Source organism: Aphis gossypii, unplaced genomic scaffold (genome assembly GCF_020184175.1).
Source record: "Aphis gossypii isolate Hap1 unplaced genomic scaffold, ASM2018417v2 Contig00319, whole genome shotgun sequence".
Taxonomy (NCBI): domain Eukaryota; kingdom Metazoa; phylum Arthropoda; class Insecta; order Hemiptera; family Aphididae; genus Aphis; species Aphis gossypii.
In genome coordinates, this window is record NW_026083064.1 from 19,987 (window position 1) to 40,641 (window position 20,655).

Consider the following 20,655-nt stretch of genomic DNA (forward strand, 5'->3'; position numbering starts at 1 on the left):
AAAAACATCGATAAAATGACTCCACCTCACAAATTGTTTTTGCGGAGAAATCTATTATAAAAAGAAAAGTACTTATTTATTTTTTATTAAAATCATTTTTAAATTTTAAAAACAACTCACTCTTAATGATTTTTTGTTAAGTAATCGGTTTCTCACATTCTTTATCAAATGTGGTGCATCCGAAAACATGAATATTTTTCTGAAATCATCTAAAGGATGAATAATAGAATTTTTCACACAGTCCATTGAACCAGATATTCCTAATTCTATCCATAATTTTCTATTTGTTAAGGCACCATCAGAAACAATGCCATCAATTTTTGCTCCAGAGTTTTCAAGAATAGATATAGCCTTTATAACTAACTGAGCAAGAACCATACCTAAAGAATAATAAAATTAATTAAGAAAACAATATTTTAAAAAATGTGTTTAAAACTCACATAAATGCATACAGAACAACCACATAAATATAACTTGAAAGAAAAGAATATTTTTGATTGTTATCTATTGAAAATAAAACTGTAAGTTATTAAAAGTAAGGTTAAACACAAAACACATAACGTTGAAGTACACAGATATACAGAAGCTGAAGGTAAATAATAATTAAATTGGACATATAATATAATAATAAGTATAATTTAACAATGTACAATAATGTTTTAAGGTGTAATATAAATCAATGACTGCTGAACTACAGTATGAACATATTACTTAAACACTACATGATATAGGGTACCTATTTTGTTTATAATTCCAACACACAAACCTATCATTAATTAACTAAGACAGTAAGACACATATTATAAACACTATTAAATAAGGGTATTAAGTAAAACATAAATTATTACCACCACCAACAAATATATCAAACTAATAATGTAACAATTAATTATTAGTACACAATAACAAAAACACACAGTAAACACTGAATAAGCTGTCTGACTAAGTATATCTTAGTATTTGATTGGAACAAACAATAAACCTTTCGTGGGTCCTCTGGAAGCAAAAACAGCTATTGGTTGAGAAAAATTGGTACATAAACTTTGAAACATAAAGACTAGGGCATGGTTTGCTTTTAATCCAGTACTTTCCATATCCTCCCCAAAATCTTCTAGTCCAATATAAGTTAATGATTTAGAATCTACATCAATACTTTTACTCAAAATAATTTCATCATAGATAAGCATTCCATGTCGCTGTTGTGGACTTAACATTGCCAGCTTCTTTTTTAGAGTTGAAAAAATTTCTCATCAAAACCACATTTTGTTTTTATGAGAAAAGATATTTCCTAACTGTTCGTGTACACGATAATGGCAATATATCTTGCTCTCTCAGAAAGGTATAGGTAGATGGAGATCTAAGAGTATATTATATAAGTGACATTTTATTAAAATTATAATAATTAGTAAAAGTAGGCATAATTATATATTTTAGTTCTTAACGGATTTTCAATAAAATACATAATAAAATCCAATCTTCTGAATACCTTCTACTTTTAGGATTATGTATCTTACTTGTAGAAATTATTTCATTAATAATTGTTTTTTGAGACTCACTTAACTTATTCAGAACATTGCTAACAGCTGAGTCACTCATTTCTCTGGTTCTTTTGTGAATGTTATTTAATTCAGTATTTAATTTGTTTATAGTTATCTGTAATCTAAACATTTTTATGGGATATAAGTAATCATAAAATATTGACATACACTTTAGGTATTTATATATACATATATTAGGTAACAATTTATAAATTTATAATTACCTTGAATTTGATTTCAATAGCTTTTTTTTAATTTTAAGATATTACTATATTTTTCTTTACTATTAGGAGTTAGAAAGGGCTCTATTTTTTTCTTTTTTGCTTCCAAAGTTCTTTTTTTATATCCTCTAAATGATGAAAATAAACGCTCACAAAATGTACACCTTTTTCCAGATTCAATTATTAATGCACATTCTATATGACGCCATAAATTGTTGAAACCTAATGAGGCAGTTTTAACTCTTATACCTAAGGCAAAATAGAATTTTTTAAATTTCCTAATAAATTACAAAAGATATTTAATTAGTAGATACCAGCCGTACCAGGAAAATTTGTTGCATTGGGACCACCATAGCATACAACTTTTTTATTAAACTTTTCAATTAACTTTTCAAAATCTTTTATAATTAGTGGAAATGTTAATTTTGATTCAAGCCTAATGTCATCACATTTTATTTCATAATTGTTCAAAACATAAAATCCAATTTCAAGTTCTGAAGTCATAGTTATTTGTTTATCAATGACACTTATAAGTTTTTGAATATTATTATATGTATGTTTCACTGAATAAAATGTCACTGCTTTCTCACTACTATAAGATAACCATCCAATTGGTAACTTAATATTTGTATAAGTAGCAAATAAATCATAAAAATTATTAAGTACTGCAACCTCATTTTTATGCTCATCTACATATTTATCTTTCTATAAAATAAAATGTAGCAAATAAGTCAGAATAAATGGCTGTAAACACTAATATGTAATATAATAACTAAAATAACTATTCACCTCATTAATAATACTACAGAACTGTTTTGGTGAATTATTTTTCCATAATAACTCTCTTCTGCAATTTCGTTTGTTTGTTTTAATTTTCGGAAGCAACTAAAATTTATACATTTTATAGTTACTTAAGTAAAAATAATAATTACTATTTAGTTGAAGAATATTTTACCAGTTCACTATCATTAAAGGTTTCATTTTGCGAATGACATTCAAACAAACTATTAAAAATTGATGGAATTGCACCTTTTTTTAAAGAACATATTTTACGTTGGGCAACTTCATTAGTCTGTAATACATTTTTTTTATATTATAAGAGTAGTATATTTTGTCTTTATTTTGGTAGTATCAATTCACTTGCACTTTACAGTGTTTTATAATTTTTAAATACTTCTCTTAGTTTAATAATATGTATAAAATATGAAAAATATTTAACAAGTTTGAGTAATATTTTAAATACTTTTAAAAATTATCTTTATAACACTATAAGTTGCTAAGTTATTTACCGACGACAGTTAATAGTAATGGTTGTATAATAGATTATAATTTGCATAAACATAAAATTTAACATACATTTAAATCTCCAGGATAGTTGGTATATACACTAATTAAATCTTCTGCTGAAAAATGATTTTTACATACATAATGAGCTATGGAACTTTTCCCATTAGCTTTAGAGACAGCTTGATTCCAAGCTGTTAAAATATTAGGATCTTTTGGTGATTTGAATAATGTGCTTTTAATATTGTTTTTCAAAATATGACATTGATCTACACTACACCGTCTAGGCATTTTGAAAATTTATTTAAATTATACCAAATGAAATTACTATTTAAATATTACCAAATTAGTAATAAAAAAGTATAGCATATAATATCATAAAATAATAATAAATAATATTATTATAGTCCTGATAATGTGTGAATATAATATTATTGTATATCTAGAGTCAAGAAATAAAATTAGATACAAGTCTAAAGTGTTTCAATATTTTATTGTCTATATATTATACAGTTGCGGGTTGCAAAGTTGAATATTGTAAATTAAATATTACATTTTATTATTTCTTTATAGGCTTATAATATTTGCCAATAGATGGCACAGCAGTCGCGGTTGTACCGTCAGAAGAAGAGGAAGCGTTGTACATTTGGTCTAGACCCCGCACTCCGCCATCCCATTCGTTTCCAGTCCTGTTTATCTTAGTCCGTGGACATAACAATGGTACACTACTATGGCACTATACGCTTAGCCCATTGGTCCTAACCCAGATAATATTCTAGTACGATTTATTACAATTAAGTTACGACTTTATAATCAAACTTAACAAATATTTTTATAATTTTATACCTTTATTAATATTAATTAGTAATTAATAAATACCTTTATATTATTTATATATTCTTTGAAATTTAAATATTATATTTATTTATATCAACAATTGTTTAAACCTATGTCCAATTTAAAAAAAAAAAAATTAATTTACACTCTCATCGAATTTATGCAATTAAGGATTATATTATACATATATTATAATTTAATCGTCCATATAAAATAATATTTATTAATTTAGGGCCTGGAAATGGACTGAAAGCTATCGAAATGTGTTGGTAGGTAACCTACCTAGGTATTTAAAATCACTCACATTTGTACTAAAAAAAAATATGGCCTGACATTTTGTTTAAAATAACCTTTTAAAGGTCCTTTCACACATATCCGATCCGGGTCCGTTCCGAGTCCGATTCGTCAAGGCATCCGTTTACTCGGAAATATAAACTTGCTGTTTTTCAATGCATATGTTCACACACGTCCGATCCGAGCTTTCCGAGCTTTATCCGACTAAAAAAATATTGTCAGTGACCGATTTTCGTCCGAGCTTGGTCGGTTTTTGACGAAATAATGTCGGATCGGACATGTATGAACATGTTTCGACTGATGTGTTCAGCATACTATGAAATCTATTATATTGGCTTACGTTTGTTGTTAATATTCATTTCGTCATATGACACTGTCAAGTACATTAATTTATCATGGACAATGAGAAATTAATTGAACTAATAAGAAGTCATACTGAATTGTATGACTTAAGTAATTCTAAGTATAGTGACAATACTTGGAAAGAAAAAATATGGAAGGGAATTGCAGGAGAATTAAATCAAACAGGTAAATCAGTGTTTTAATTATATTACTTTGTATTTTATTTGAAATAACACGGTCATGATTATATGAATGCATGTATAATTTTATTATTAAATACTGTTATACTCGTAACTATTATTATTTTATATATTAATTTATACAAAATATAGACTTAAAATTTTGCTGTATTAATAACTAATATTATAGTTTTTAGTGTTTTAACCGATTCTATCCTATATATCCTAAACGTTTATTCTATAGATATATAAAAACTAAGTATTATTTTGCCACGTTATTGAGCCTTGAGGGGAGTTAAAAAAATCTTTATAAATATCTTTGATATAAAAAGCCTCATTTGCTCCTCATTTGCAGTTGCATTTCCTCCTTGAACAGGAATATTTGTTAAAGTAGTATTAGATTGTATATTATCACGTATATAAGTAAGTTTACCATCGTATTTTTTAATAAAATTATGAAGTATGCATGTAGTTAATATTATAACATCGACATTTTCTGGTTTGGCAATAATTCGTCTATTATATATTCGGAATTTTTGTAATAATATTCCAAAGGCGTTTTCTACAACTCTTCTTGCGCGACAAAGTCGGTAGTTATATATTTTTTTTTCATTATTATCAAGCTGTTTACCGGGATAGGGTCTTAATAAGTATGTTTTTTAAAGGGAATGCTTCACCACCAATTACAACATATGGTACTTCATTTGTAGTACTAGGCAATGCTTATTTTGATTAAATCCTTTTCCTAACTTCGAATGACTTAAAATACCTCCATCGCTATTTTTTCCATAACGCATATAAAGTTGTAGTGAGCGTCGACTAGGGCTAATAAAACAATAGAAAACGTTTTCTTGTAACAAAAAAATTGTGTGCCACTGTTAGGAGGAGCTTGAATTGTTACGTGTTTCCCATCGATTGAACCTGTGACAAAAGTTTAGTTAATAAGAATAAATAGTTTTAACATTTTTGTAAATCATTATTATTATGAGGCTTAGTAATTTAACAAAATAAGTGGTATAAATTAATGATCATGTACAATTTAAATAAAATAGCACCAAAACAATTTGGAAAATTCCAACAAGTCCAAAATTCTGAAGCTATTTCCTTCCATTTTTGTTTATTTGGCGCTGCCATAACTTCATGCATAATTATTTCAATAATTGCATTACACACTTCGATAATAATGTCATATACTGTGGAAACTCCCAAACGGTAACTAAATGAAATAGTTCTCATTGAGTCTCCGGTGGCCAAGTACCTAAACAAAATAAGTATAAAATATTGAATAATAACTGTTGTTCGATAAATAACTAGAAAGTGTAATGTAAAAATCTGAAAAAAGACAGGAATAGTTCTTAAATTTTATGGAATTTTTTTTTAGTAATATTATTGAAGTTTATTTCATATAAACAATTTTCATACTTTGTCTAAAATAAAATAGAGTTCACTCAGATTTTCAATATCGATTTCTAATTTGGAATTATAGGTTTTGAACGAATATTCTAGGTTTGTTCATTCTGAAAAATTAAATGTTATACTGTTTAGCTAATTGTTTAAACATGCATTTTAGTAATAAAAATAAAAATAATGAATAAATAACGTTTTTTGTTTTTTTTTAAATTGTATTTATCCTATATTTTATTTAATTAATATTATTATTATTGTTTTTATACATATTTTTTATTACATTATAGGTAATGAAAATCATACATTATTGACTTTGAAATATCCAATATTGCAAATCCTATATAAATAGGATCACTATTCACTAACAGTTTCCAGAATTGTCGTTCAAACTCATTCCTTGACTTAACCCTCATATTTGTACATAAATTTATATATGGTGCCATCCAACGAGATTGTGAGAAACGCAGATTCCTATGAACTTTTTTCACTTTTAATCCATTAACGATGGCCTGTTTCAAATTTCTATAGTGAACTACATAATTAAATTTCGATTCTAATGTCGTAAATAGTTTTTTTACTTTTGAATTGGGAGGACATTTATTCTCAGGTAAAAATGGGAAATCATTATGATTGTCATGTAATTGTTTTGGATAAATAACATCTACTTCTAAAATATAACCATATTCAGCATCATCTTCAATTTGTGTTATATCTATTGTCAAATCGTTAAACCATTCAAAATTTTTATGAGGTAAAGCAGATAGCATTGATTTTCCATATAGATTTACACAGTTCAAGTAAGCTAACCACGTTACAGGTTTATTTGAATCATAATTAATATTTTGAATATTAGGAATGTTAGCTTTTACATGTCTTTCAACTGAATGACAAATTCCACCACGTAATCCGTTCACGTACGTGAAGTTAGCCCCCCGACATTATCGGATCTACTCCGGACCAATGCCAATGTTTTGTAACTCATTTGTAACTATTTGTAACACACTTTTCAGAATTTGTAACTCCTTACTTTGGGCGCAATCGACATTTTCCCGATGGGGGGCCAACTTCACGTAGCCCCCCCGACTTTGTCTCATCGACTCCGGACCAACGCCATTCTTTTATAACTCATTTGTAACTATTTGTAACACAATTTTCAGAATTTGTAACTCCTTACTTGGGCGCAATCGACATTTTCCCGATGGGGGGCCAGCCCCCCGACTTTGTCTCATCGACTCCGGACCAACGCCATTCTTTTATAACTCATTTGTAACTATTTGTAACACAATTTTCAGAATTTGTAACTCCTTACTTTGGGCGCAATCGACATTTTCCCGATGGGGGGCCAGCCCCCCGACTTTGTCTCATCGACTCCGGACCAACGCTATTCTTTTATAACTCATTTGTAACTATTTGTAACACAATTTTCAGAATTTGTAACTCCTTACTTTGGACGCAATCGACATTTTCCCGATGGGGGGCCAGCCCCCCGACTTTGTCTCATCGACTCCGGACCAACGCCATTCTTTTATAACTCATTTGTAACTATTTGTAACACAATTTTCAGAATTTGTAACTCCTTACTTTGGGCGCAATCGACATTTTCCCGATGGGGGGCCAGCCCCCCGACTTTGTCTCATCGACTCCGGACCAACGCCATTCTTTTATAACTCATTTGTAACTTTTTGTAACACAATTTTCAGAATTTGTAACTCCTTACTTTGGGCGGTATAAAAAATCTTTGATGGGGGAACTCCACGTAGCCCACTAGCGTCTATGAAGTTCATCCCCCTCCATATGGTCCATATAGAAAACTTCAAAAAAGATTGCGATCCCTCACTCCGGATGTTTTTGAAAAACGTCATTTTTACTTTCTATTAATTCTTAATTTTAATTGTGTATTAGTTTTTTTAATTTATAGACGTTTATATTAATTGTATTGGCGGCCCTTCACCCATTCTCCGGAAAATCTGATTTTTTGACGCTAGTAGCACCCACTATCACGGGAAAACTAAAAATTGTTTAATAATAATAGTGTTAATAAATTAATATGATACACTATAATATAATATGATTCAATATTATTAATACATTAATGCATTAATGTGATAGGTAAAATATATACTTTACTATAATATAATATATTATAATAAGTAGGTAGGTATACTTAATAAATATGAGTATTGAGTATACTTGAAATAACTAATAATGAATCTAATCAAACTTAACGTTTCCATGAATGTTGTATTTCAGTGCATAAAGTAAACGATCCCATTGTGAAAAAAATTACACAATATAAAATTAGAGTGAATATATCATGAAAAAGTGACCATTTCGTTAAATATTTTCGAATTTCATGAATTGTAAAACATCTGTTTCCATTTCATGAAATGGTCATCTTTTCGTGAAAAGATCGATTTCACGATGTGGTTACGACATATATGTATGTTTTAAAGTCTCTATTCCTGTCTTTACCCCCTTTAATTACGCCCCTGTACTATACTGCAGAGCGACTTACAAGGTCTTATCATGCTGAATGCTGATATAAATTTATTGTACACGCACCCGGCAGAAGCCGAAGTGATTTGATCTGCGGCGACCGTCGCCACTTGTGAAATTTGTAGATATTATGTAATAGTCAATATGGCAATGAATGGCCGATAGATTTTTTAATTTTGTTCATCTAAAGCCACCAAAAGAGATTTAATACAAAATAGTTTACTTTATGCCAACGATGTGTTGACACTGGTCATGGGCGCCCAGTCACTCATGTCAACTACGTATTGACACTGGCGTTCAATGTTCAAGCAAGGATAATGTTTCAATATCCAATTGTACAAAATATAGTCATGTTCTTTTTATAATAAAATGGCAATAAAACGATTACACGTGTTTTGTATTGATAACGGTGTGTGGTTCTGCCGCATCATCGCAACATGTTGCGCTGAAACACATACGAAAATATCGAGATGTGTAGCCTGTTCCATTTAAAACTTAACGATCTGTTCAAAAACCCAATGCACGCAATGACGACATATACAACCGCATGCGGCAATAACGCATCGTGTGGCCCGGTCCTTAAATAAAATTATTTTTATTATTATTATTAAACCTGTTGTGTTTTGTTACACGTACATACGTGCTGTATTTCGTTGGGTTTTCCTATTTTGTATGTAATGGCATCCTCTATACATGCCGATCTCTATTGACAAAAATAACATTATGGACTAGACTTTACGGAGTGATAACAATAATATTATTAAATTAAAATTAAATTGATTCTATTTCATTTGCATTCCAGACGTCCAGTCGTATGCTCGTGACATTTCTTCATTTATACTTGATTATATATTTTATAACAGTTGTGTCTTGCTTTTTTTTTTAATACAGCGTAATTTATTATAATGGTAAGTTTAGAATTATTTTAAATTACAATAGTATGTAATTGCCTATTATTAAATTATTAATTGGTATAAAGAATTACAATTTTTCAATGATAAAAATTTAGAATTTAGGATTTTCTACAATGTACAATATATCGATGGCTAAGAGGCCAAAAGTTGTAGGTATGTCACAAGCACTAAATTTTACAGGAGAGCAATTTTAAGATTTTAAAAAATTCCATACCAAATAATTTTTGTTGTAGATTTTTGATTTCAGATGTTGCAACTTATTTATTTGTGAAATATTCTGTAGATTACATAAATTATTACTTTTAAGCCTTAAATATTTTTGTTGACGTAGTAATAATGTATTTTTTAAACTTAAATGGGACTTGTTATAAATGGCAATTAAAATATACTTTTACAATGGACATACGAGGTTTTGATGGACTTTTTAAAAACTGTTTATTCAATATAAACTCTAATTAATCAATAGTATAAATAGTTAAAATATATTTTAGACTTATTTTTTGATATTTTAAATTAAATAAATATAATTTTCGTAAAAAGGTTAAAAAATGAAAAAATATTTAAAAAAATGTATTTATTGTAATAAATAAAAAGTAGTGTTTTCATCAAATTTTTAGTCAATTAAAACCTGTTATTTTATGCTAATTAAAGGCATCACATTTTAAATGTAAGAAACATAAAGATATCCATACATAATCATTTATTTATTTTATGATAATAATTATAACATTATTGTTATTTCAATTAAATGTAATAATTGACTATTAAGTATTAACCAAATAAAATAAAAAAGAAGAAATTCACAATACTGGAGTAATAACTCCAACAAAATATGATACGAGAGACATAATATGTTAAATGATAATAATATTAATATCATATTAATCATATTATTATTATCGATAAAAATAATATTATTTTGACGTGTCGACGTATCATCGTGATCGCGTATTTTCTATAAATAGTGTGGTGGGAAATTAGTAGCCAGACCACAGATATACACAATAACTATATATATATATATCTGCGAGCCAGACTAAAATATTATTAAATCGTGGTTCGTGCATACCACTATAATTTTTCATATTATTACAGATTAAATAAAACTAATAAATTAATTAATCTGTGATATTATTACAAATATGAAACAACACAGTCGGACCAACTTAACAAAATCTGTAAAATTAAATATTAATATATTATTATTCATAATAATTAAACATTTTTTTTATTTCCGTTTGAGAATTAAAAATATTTCTGGTTAACTATTTCGTTTTCGTTCTATAAAATAACTAATTTTGGTTCCGTTTTTGTTTTTGTTCGTATACATTTTCCAATAAAACCGGTTAATAACAAAAACGGTTTTAACCGTTTTGAAGCCCTGATTAAAAATAAATTTTCTAAAAAATAATACGTCCGGACATCTCAATCTTGAAAATTTAATACAAGGTTTCTTATAAGTTGTTCATAAAGTGATAAAAAAAATCCGAAATCGTTAGTCATAAATTATTTTTATAAGTGCTTAAAGTTCGAATTTATACGAAATTCGTCAAAATTATGAATATTTTGCAAATTATTTTGTAGGTATAATTCATAAAAATGTTTGTATAGGTAGCTAAGAGTTGAAAATTCAATACAAGATTTTTCATAAGTTTAGATTACAATAATTATAAAAGAACTTAAATTTTGGTGTATTCAGGCCATTAAAACATAAACCACCTTTTTCACCAACCACTGGAAATTATATCCTAAGCTGACAAATCATCTTCGTTCAGAATCGTTTTTCGTATACAATGATACCTGTCATTGCATTCAAATTTAACCTACCCTAGTCCGAGGTTTACCCCACCCCCTAATGTACAGCAGAACGGTACCCACTTGCCCTCTTTTAGATTCTGAACGAAGTGATGAATGTATTGATTTTACAATGATGTGTGTTTTTTTTTTTTTTTTTTTTTATTTTTGTGTCTGTCACCACGTTTTGGAGCAGTAAAAGTGCTCCGATTTTAAAAAGTGAACCCTGTTTCGGATAGGAAAGTGAATGTAGTTTGTACTTGGGTCAAAAGTAAAAAATTTCCAATAGTTTTCAAAAGCGCCGGGAAAAACCAAAAAAAAAATGACGGAAAAACGGGAATTTTTACGTAAAACCAGTTTTCGACCAAATCGATTTTTTTTTATGATTGTAATTCAAAAACTAATCACTGAAAATACTTGAAATTTTCGATTTTTTTGAGAAATTTTTTTTAAAGTGTCGATACGTCGATATACGAAATCTGTCGAAAACGCGAAAATTTGCAAGTAATTTTGAAGTTGAAAAATCATAAAATTTTTTTCTTTTATAACTAAGTTTTGAAAATTTGGTACAAGGTTCTCCATAAATTTTTCTTCAAATATCTGTAAAAAAACTCTACCGGATTCAGACAAAAAATTTTTATGAGTGTTTGAATTTTAAATTTTTATGAAATTGCGTAACGATAACGATTTATCCTCAAACGATTTTAAATATTTGTTATTATTCAAAAAGTATAAGTCGTAGATACTTGAAAATTTTACCAGTTATTAAGATTCGCGTTTTCTTAACGTGATTTAAATTTCAAAATATTTTGACTTTTTTTGAGCTATTTATAGACAACTGAAATTTTCAATTTTTCTGAAAAAATATTTTTGAAGTGTCGATAAAATTTTTTGGCCCTATCAAAATACTTGAAAATTTAATACAAAGTTCCTCATAAGTTATTCTTATAGTGATTAAAAAATTATAAGAATACATATGCACAATTTTTTTTTATTAGCATTTGAAGTTCAAATATTGACAAAAATTCGTCAAAACCATGAATATTTGCAAATTATTTTGTAGTTAAAAATTCATAAAATTTGTTGTTTATATAACTAACGATTAAAAATATAACACTAAGTTGTCCATAAGTTTTCTTTCAAGTATCTATAGAGAAAACTCGAAGCATCATTATAGGAAAAATTTTAAGTGCACGATATAAATATCGTACGATATGTAATATAATATATCCTAGACTGACAAATCATCTCCGTTCAGAATCGTTTTTCATATACAATGATACCTATCATTGCATTCAAATTTAACCTACCCTAGTCCGAGGTCCACCCAACCCCCTAATGTACAGCAGAGCGGTACCCACTTGCCCGCTTTTTTTTTATTTATATAATTTTAATTAATAGTATATTGTATGAGTTGATAATTATTATAAATTATTTGATTTATTTTATACATACATTATTGAATTAATTATTTTTAGAAATCTTTATAATATTAATTGATAAATAAAATTAACAAAAAAAAAAAAAAATGAAACGATTGATATAAATGTTCACCAGAATGTTTTGTTACAGTTAAAATGACAACTATTAATGTTCAAAAATTATTATTTTTGCGTATTTAATTTATTTATTTGTATCATTTGAGAGAAAAATAAAATTATTATTAGTATATTTTTGTAGGTAGGAAGAAAGCCATTAATTGATAAAGATAAAGTATTTGCTGTTTTAAGAAATCACAACTTATTTAAGGAAAATGGAAATTTACTTAATTCTAATGACCCGGTTTGGACTATTTTAGCAACAGAACTTGATGGTAAAATCTCACCTAAAAGTATTTATATTAACATTTTCCTGAATAGAAATGAATGGCAAAGTAAATTAAGAGAATTATATTATATTAAGGATGTAGAAAATGTGGATCATACTGATGCAGTAGTATCAGATAACGATTCATCTTCGTCATCATCCGTAAAATCTAATCCAAAAAATAAATTATTTACAGTAGAAATTCGTTATGACTTGTATAGAACTATTCTTCCGGAAAGAAATGTTTACAGAGATGGGAAAAAATTTAGGACATATGAGATTTTAAAGCCATTTACTTGGACAGATGTGGTGAATGATGCCTTCATAAATACCCACCAACTTCCTTGTAATTTTATTTATAAGCGTGGTAAAGTGTTTAGATCAAACTCTAGTAAACATTTTATTACTTTCCAAGCTATTTGTAAAGATAAATGTGGAGCTAGACTATCTGGTTGGAGTGATCATGAACCAGCAGAAGGAGAACCACTTAGAATTAAAATTTTAACCAATGACACTAGAGGGATGGAACGTCAACATGTAACAAAAAGACCATTAAAAGGTAATAAACGACTGGCAGTTGGTTCAGATTTAGATAAAGATTTAGCATGTAACTGGAGACGTAATAATGTGACTGATATGGAATATGGTAGAATTTCACCTCCAAATCTTTACAATCTGCATACATTAAGAAAAGCAAAGCAGGAATACAGAGACAAAAAGTTAGGTATAAAATATAAGTGTCCTATTGAATCTTTAGTAGAATTTAAACATAATTCAAGGCATTCGGGGTCCATCCATTCTATTGGTGTAGATCCTATTTTTGTTCACTACTGGACAAATCATCAGATATCCATCTACAAAGATCTTAATAATAGTTATAATAAATTATCAATAGATGCAACCGGAAGCCTTGTAAAAAAACAAAAAAGAACCTCCTTACAACTACTATCAGCAAATATTTTCTTATATGAAGGTATAATTAGTACAACTTATGGAAATATTCCGGTAACACAAATGATTTCTGAAAAACATGATACCTTGTCTATTTTCAATTGGCTAGCATCATGGATGGCTGCAGGTTTACGCCCACCTAATGAGGTTGTCTGTGACTACTCTCGAGCACTTTTGGCAGCCATATCTAGAGCTTTTTTTAAGGGAGGAAATATTAATTCATACATAAATCATATGTTTGAAATAATCAATGGTAGTGATAAAAAAGTACCAGACACTTATATTCGATTGGATGTAGCTCATATAGTTAATATTTTTTGTCGTATTAAATGCTTATCTGGTATTAAGAATAATAGTTTGAAAGAATTTTATGTTCGTGGTTTTCGTCTATTGTTAACATCTGAAGATCTAGATACCTTCGAGAAAATATTGGAAAATTTAATGACTATAATGTTAAGTGAAACTGATGGATGGACGAGTGATAAATTGCCTACTCCTTCAGAAATAGCTCGTGAATACATACTAAATCTAATAAAAGGTATTAATGATACAAATAGTCATATAAGCTCCTCCAAATTAGATGATGATGGCAAAGGTGATGATTATGAAGATGATAAAAATGATGATGATGATGATGATGATGATTATAAAGATAATGACACGGCAATAAATAACTTTTTGAAAAATATAAAAAAAAGAAGCTTAGCAAGTTCACTGATTCAAGGCAACAGGATATCGGCATATTATTTACCCGATTTATTACATCATACTTTGAGATTATGCAAACATTTTCCACTATGGAGTAATGTGCTTCGTAATATATTTCAATCTCCATACCAAAGAGCATCGTCTGCAGCTATAGAAAATGATTTTAAGGAATTGAAAACACAGATATTAAAATTTGACGTGTGTCCCATGACAGCAGACAGATTTGTAATAAAGCACTTGGAAAGCATAAATAGCAACGTTAAGCTTTTTAAAAGTAAACAGTTAAGACACAATATAGACACAGAAGAGTCAGAAAAGGATAATCAAAATAATTCACCTCTAAAACCTTATAAGGAGACAAAAAATGTTGATACAGAAATATTAGAATCACATAAAGATCTAAGTTTGAATAAATTATTCAAACAATTAGAATCAGATGAAGCTACAGATAAAGATTCGAATGGAAGTGAAAATGAATCTGATGAACAGGACGTGGAATCTGATGATCGGTTCGAAGATTTGTATGAAAAAGAACACGGGACTGATGAAGTAGATTATGAATCTGATAATTCAATAAATGCCATCGAAAACTGGAAAGGCAAGGGTAAAGAAACTCAAGGTAATATTTTAGTTAAAAATAATAAAAAACACAAAAAAGTACACCGAAAAACTAAATATATGAGTCCAACCAAAGAAATTGATAGAATATTATCATCAAGAAAAACTCGCTCTACAACAAATAATTTATTAATAAATGGAAATAAAGCTACACCTGTCATTTTATCAAAAAAACGTTATTTAGTACAAAACACTTGTCCTTTTGACGCAGTTGCAGTTTTAATTACAATAGCTTATACAGATCATCCAAAATACCAACAATTTATAGAAGAAAATATGAATAACGATTTCCTAAAATTTTGCAAAAATCTTGCAAAAACTGGACCGACCCAAAGTATTTACAAAACAAGAGTATCCTTACTGCAAAATATATTCAAGGTTGATACTGGGGTTACTGATATAAATTTAATTAATGCTACATGTAATGTTAATTTTATAGTAACAAGCTATTTAAAAAATGCACCTTCAGCTATTGAATCAATAACGTGTTCCAAATGTTCAACATCTAAAATATACTATAGTCCAACTATCGTATTAAATTTACAAAACGGATTTAAAAGTCTGGAAGATGACATAAAAACATATTTAGAGGAAAAAAAGTTGAATTGTTCAAATTGTTCCGAGGTCATGTCAAAATCAAGACAACTTATGGATCATTTATTTATAGAAACGGATTTTTATTCCCAGTCAAGTTATTCTCTTAATGAATTTCCAATGCAGCTGAATTTAATCGATGACAGGTACCTAATTATCATTAAAATATAATATCGTGTCCCAAAAGTTCATTACAAGCCTGAATATTTCCACTGAAAATTATTTCGAGTACAATTTTTTTATTATAAAATAAAAAAATTGAATTTTCTGTTGAAATATTTACGGTGGTACATTATACCTATAGGGTTCACTTATAATGTTATTACACAATATACATACAGTACAATATTAATACATAATTTTCAGATACATAATTATTGGTGTCACAGGATGGAGTCATGGTCACTACGTGTCTTACATCAAGCGTAATTACACTTGGAGATACATAATGATTTACAACGTAAAATTCAAAAATCTACTTCAAAAACTAAAATTAATCCTCATTTAATTATGTATATTAAAGTATAAACTAATTAAGGTTTTTTTTTAATTATATAATTTTTTTTTTTAATTTTTAAAATAATAAAGAATCATTAACAATAATTTCATTTAAGATATTCATTATTCAATTCAATAAAAATATGTTCATAAGAAATACAATATACAATTTTTTTTTTTAATTTAAGTGCATTATTAAAAATGTTTATATCATTATATTTGCTCATTCCAGGTAAGTAAAATTTAAGTTAATTTTGTCAAGTTGTCGAAAATATATCACGAAATGGTCACTTTTTCATGATATATTCACTCCAATTTTATATTGTGTAATTTTTTTCACAATGGGATCGTTTACTTTATGCACTGAAATACAACATTCATGGAAACGTTAAGTTTGATTAGATTCATTATTAGTTATTTCAAGTATACTCAATACTCATATTTATTAAGTATACCTACCTACTTATTTATAATATATTATATTATAGTAAAGTATATATTTTACCTATCACATTAATGCATTAATGTATTAATAATATTGAATCATATTATATTATAGTGTATCATATTAATTTATTAACACTATTATTATTAAACAATTTTTAGTTTTCCCGTGATAGTGGGTGCTACTAGCGTCAAAAAATCAGATTTTCCGGAGAATGGGTGAAGGGCCGCCAATACAATTAATATAAACGTCTATAAATTAAAAAAACTAATACACAATTAAAAATTAAGAATTAATAGAAAGTAAAAATGACGTTTTTCAAAAACATCCGGAGTGAGGGATCGCAATCTTTTTTGAAGTTTTCTATATGGACCATATGGAGGGGGATGAACTTCATAGACGCTAGTGGGCTACGTGGAGTTCCCCCATCAAAGATTTTTTATACCGCCCAAAGTAAGGAGTTACAAATTCTGAAAATTGTGTTACAAAAAGTTACAAATGAGTTATAAAAGAATGGCGTTGGTCCGGAGTCGATGAGACAAAGTCGGGGGGCTGGCCCCCCATCGGGAAAATGTCGATTGCGCCCAAAGTAAGGAGTTACAAATTCTGAAAATTGTGTTACAAATAGTTACAAATGAGTTATAAAAGAATGGCGTTGGTCCGGAGTCGATGAGACAAAGTCGGGGGGCTGGCCCCCCATCGGGAAAATGTCGATTGCGCCCAAAGTAAGGAGTTACAAATTCTGAAAATTGTGTTACAAATAGTTACAAATGAGTTATAAAAGAATAGCGTTGGTCCGGAGTCGATGAGACAAAGTCGGGGGGCTGGCCCCCCATCGGGAAAATGTCGATTGCGCCCAAAGTAAGGAGTTACAAATTCTGAAAATTGTGTTACAAATAGTTACAAATGAGTTATAAAAGAATGGCGTTGGTCCGGAGTCGATGAGACAAAGTCGGGGGGCTGGCCCCCCATCGGGAAAATGTCGATTGCGCCCAAAGTAAGGAGTTACAAATTCTGAAAATTGTGTTACAAATAGTTACAAATGAGTTATAAAAGAATGGCGTTGGTCCGGAGTCGATGAGACAAAGTCGGGGGGGCTACGTGAAGTTGGCCCCCCATCGGGAAAATGTCGATTGCGCCCAAAGTAAGGAGTTACAAATTCTGAAAAGTGTGTTACAAATAGTTACAAATGAGTTACAAAACATTGGCATTGGTCCGGAGTAGATCCGATAATGTCGGGGGGCTAACTTCACGTACGTAATCCGTTCTCCAGAAAAATTTGAATATCATACTGTTTAAGCCGTTCTAATTTAACATTAGTATGTTTTAACATACAATCGAATGCAAATCCTGGAGCGGTCATAAAATGTGAAGCATCGAGTTTAAGTGTTTGTAAACAAAGATCTCTAAAATTTTCAAAAACATCAGAAAGTAAACATACATCTGTTGCTAAGTATAAGTCACTATATTCTCCTAATGTTTTTATATTCAATTTTTTCCAAACCTTATGAGCATGCGCATAATCTTCATCACTAATATCTTCATCTTTTAATGAATTATAAAAAAACTGTTTTGGTGGTAAACAAGTTTCATTTAATTTATTAGGATGGTCAATATATTCATAAGGAAACACACCTTTTCGTGTAACTAAATTTAATGTCGACAAAGAAAATATTTTTAATGTTTCTCTAAATCTAGTTTTGTCTTCAGATAAATTATCAGCTAGTGAACTAAGAGACTCTGACATAAAACGAAATGTGTCAATAAATTTTATATTGAATTTATCTTGAATAGTTTTACTAAATGATATATATTTTTCTGACGAATTAGGTATTACATGAATATCATTTTCATTACAACCAAGTTCACGAACAATGAAATGACTGTCATAGACTAAGTTATGAAAGTATATTGGAATAAATGAAACATTAGTTAATTCAAAATTACAATTTAAACAAACAGCTGATCTAAAACGTCCTGTAAAATGATTATGATCTCTTACTTTAAATAAATTATCGTTTTTAAATGATTTGAAGCAGCATTCACATAATCTAGCATTTTGAAATTTATGCTCTTCATCAACAGTTAATTTGTCCATGGGTATATTTATCTTATAAAGATTACACACTTTTGAACCTATATCTATCATTGTCTTTATGAAATGTTTTGCTGCATTACGGTTTCTATAAACATGAAGTTTTGCTGGAATTTTATAATTTGTTATTAAATATTTAGGTATAATGTCATAATCTATTTTTACGTAAAATGCATAACTCATAGGATTATGTTTATGAGTTATCAATGTCTTAGTTTTAATGTCTTGGTTGTTTATAATAGGTTTTAAATAACATTCAAAATCAGAATAAATTACTATAGGTATTCGTTGAGATATTTTAAAATTTTTAAAATAAATAGTATCGTTATCACCGTTATCAAACATTTACGAATAAGTCTACAAAAATCATTAATAAAACAATAATGTGACGTTATACCATTATGAATTAAAAGCAAATCGAAATGGTTTTTACTATCCACATTATTCATATATAATGGGAAAACAACATTTTTATTATCTAAACTAAAAACATTAACTGATACATTATTTAAACGTTCAAATGATTTAATTTGATTAACTGGTGTCGGAAAATCGATACAATGAAAATTTAATTTACTTTTTTTTTCAAGTATTTTAAAATATTGATTACTAAATTTAGTTTTATCTGAACGAGTATTATACTCGTATTTTGTTAAAATTGCATATTTGAAACATTTATTTTGTTATCATTATTTTTTACATTTATAACAGCTTTCTTATTCCTTATACATTCTGGTAAAATTACATAAGAAGATCCGGTTAAAGGGTTTACAATATTGATTCTTAATTGAATAAACTCCAACCACTTCCTTTAGTTACAAAATTACTTTCCTCTTTGTTAATTTTATCAAACATTTTTTTTAATAAATTTTCGAAATTTGAATTTGTATATGCCAACACATTCACTGTTTTAAATGAAATATCTCGGTGTTCCTGTGTTAACACATGTAGGTACATAAACACAGTCGAGATATAAGTTAAATTTAATACTAGTTTGTTGTGTCATTTTTTTTAATTTACAAACAATCATTTCAAAACCGAAGTCAAAAAATTGATTAAAGTCTATGAAATTATAATCGTTTTTTAAAACAAACGTTTTTGAACATTTTTTAAACCGATTTAATTGAATAAGTCCGCTTCCAATTACGTTCATACGTGTTCTTTTTGATATTACATTTCGTTGTATTTTACTGTAATTAAAAATAAATACATAATAATAATAATATAAAATTTACCATTAAATAACAATAAATAAATTATTATTACTAAATAAAAAAAAACGTATTAACCATTTATGCTTATTAAGTCATTATTTATTATTATTACAATCGATAGCGTTGACCATTGAACGATCGAGGTTAATTTTTAAAATATTACTGTGTTACTAATTACGATCTATTGTTATTAAAGATAAGTCAATATAATTTTATTATTTTACTTAATATGAACTGATAATATTGCTTTTTTATACATAAATAATTAACTTAGTAGACTATAACTTAAAGCTGATCTGGTTTTTTTTCCAAATTTTTTTAGTATCAAATCTCTGGTTTATATATATATTCATTAATCTTATTCATCCATCAAGTGATATTATGAAAGGTCGTTCTTAATGTCGTTTAATTTTAGATTTA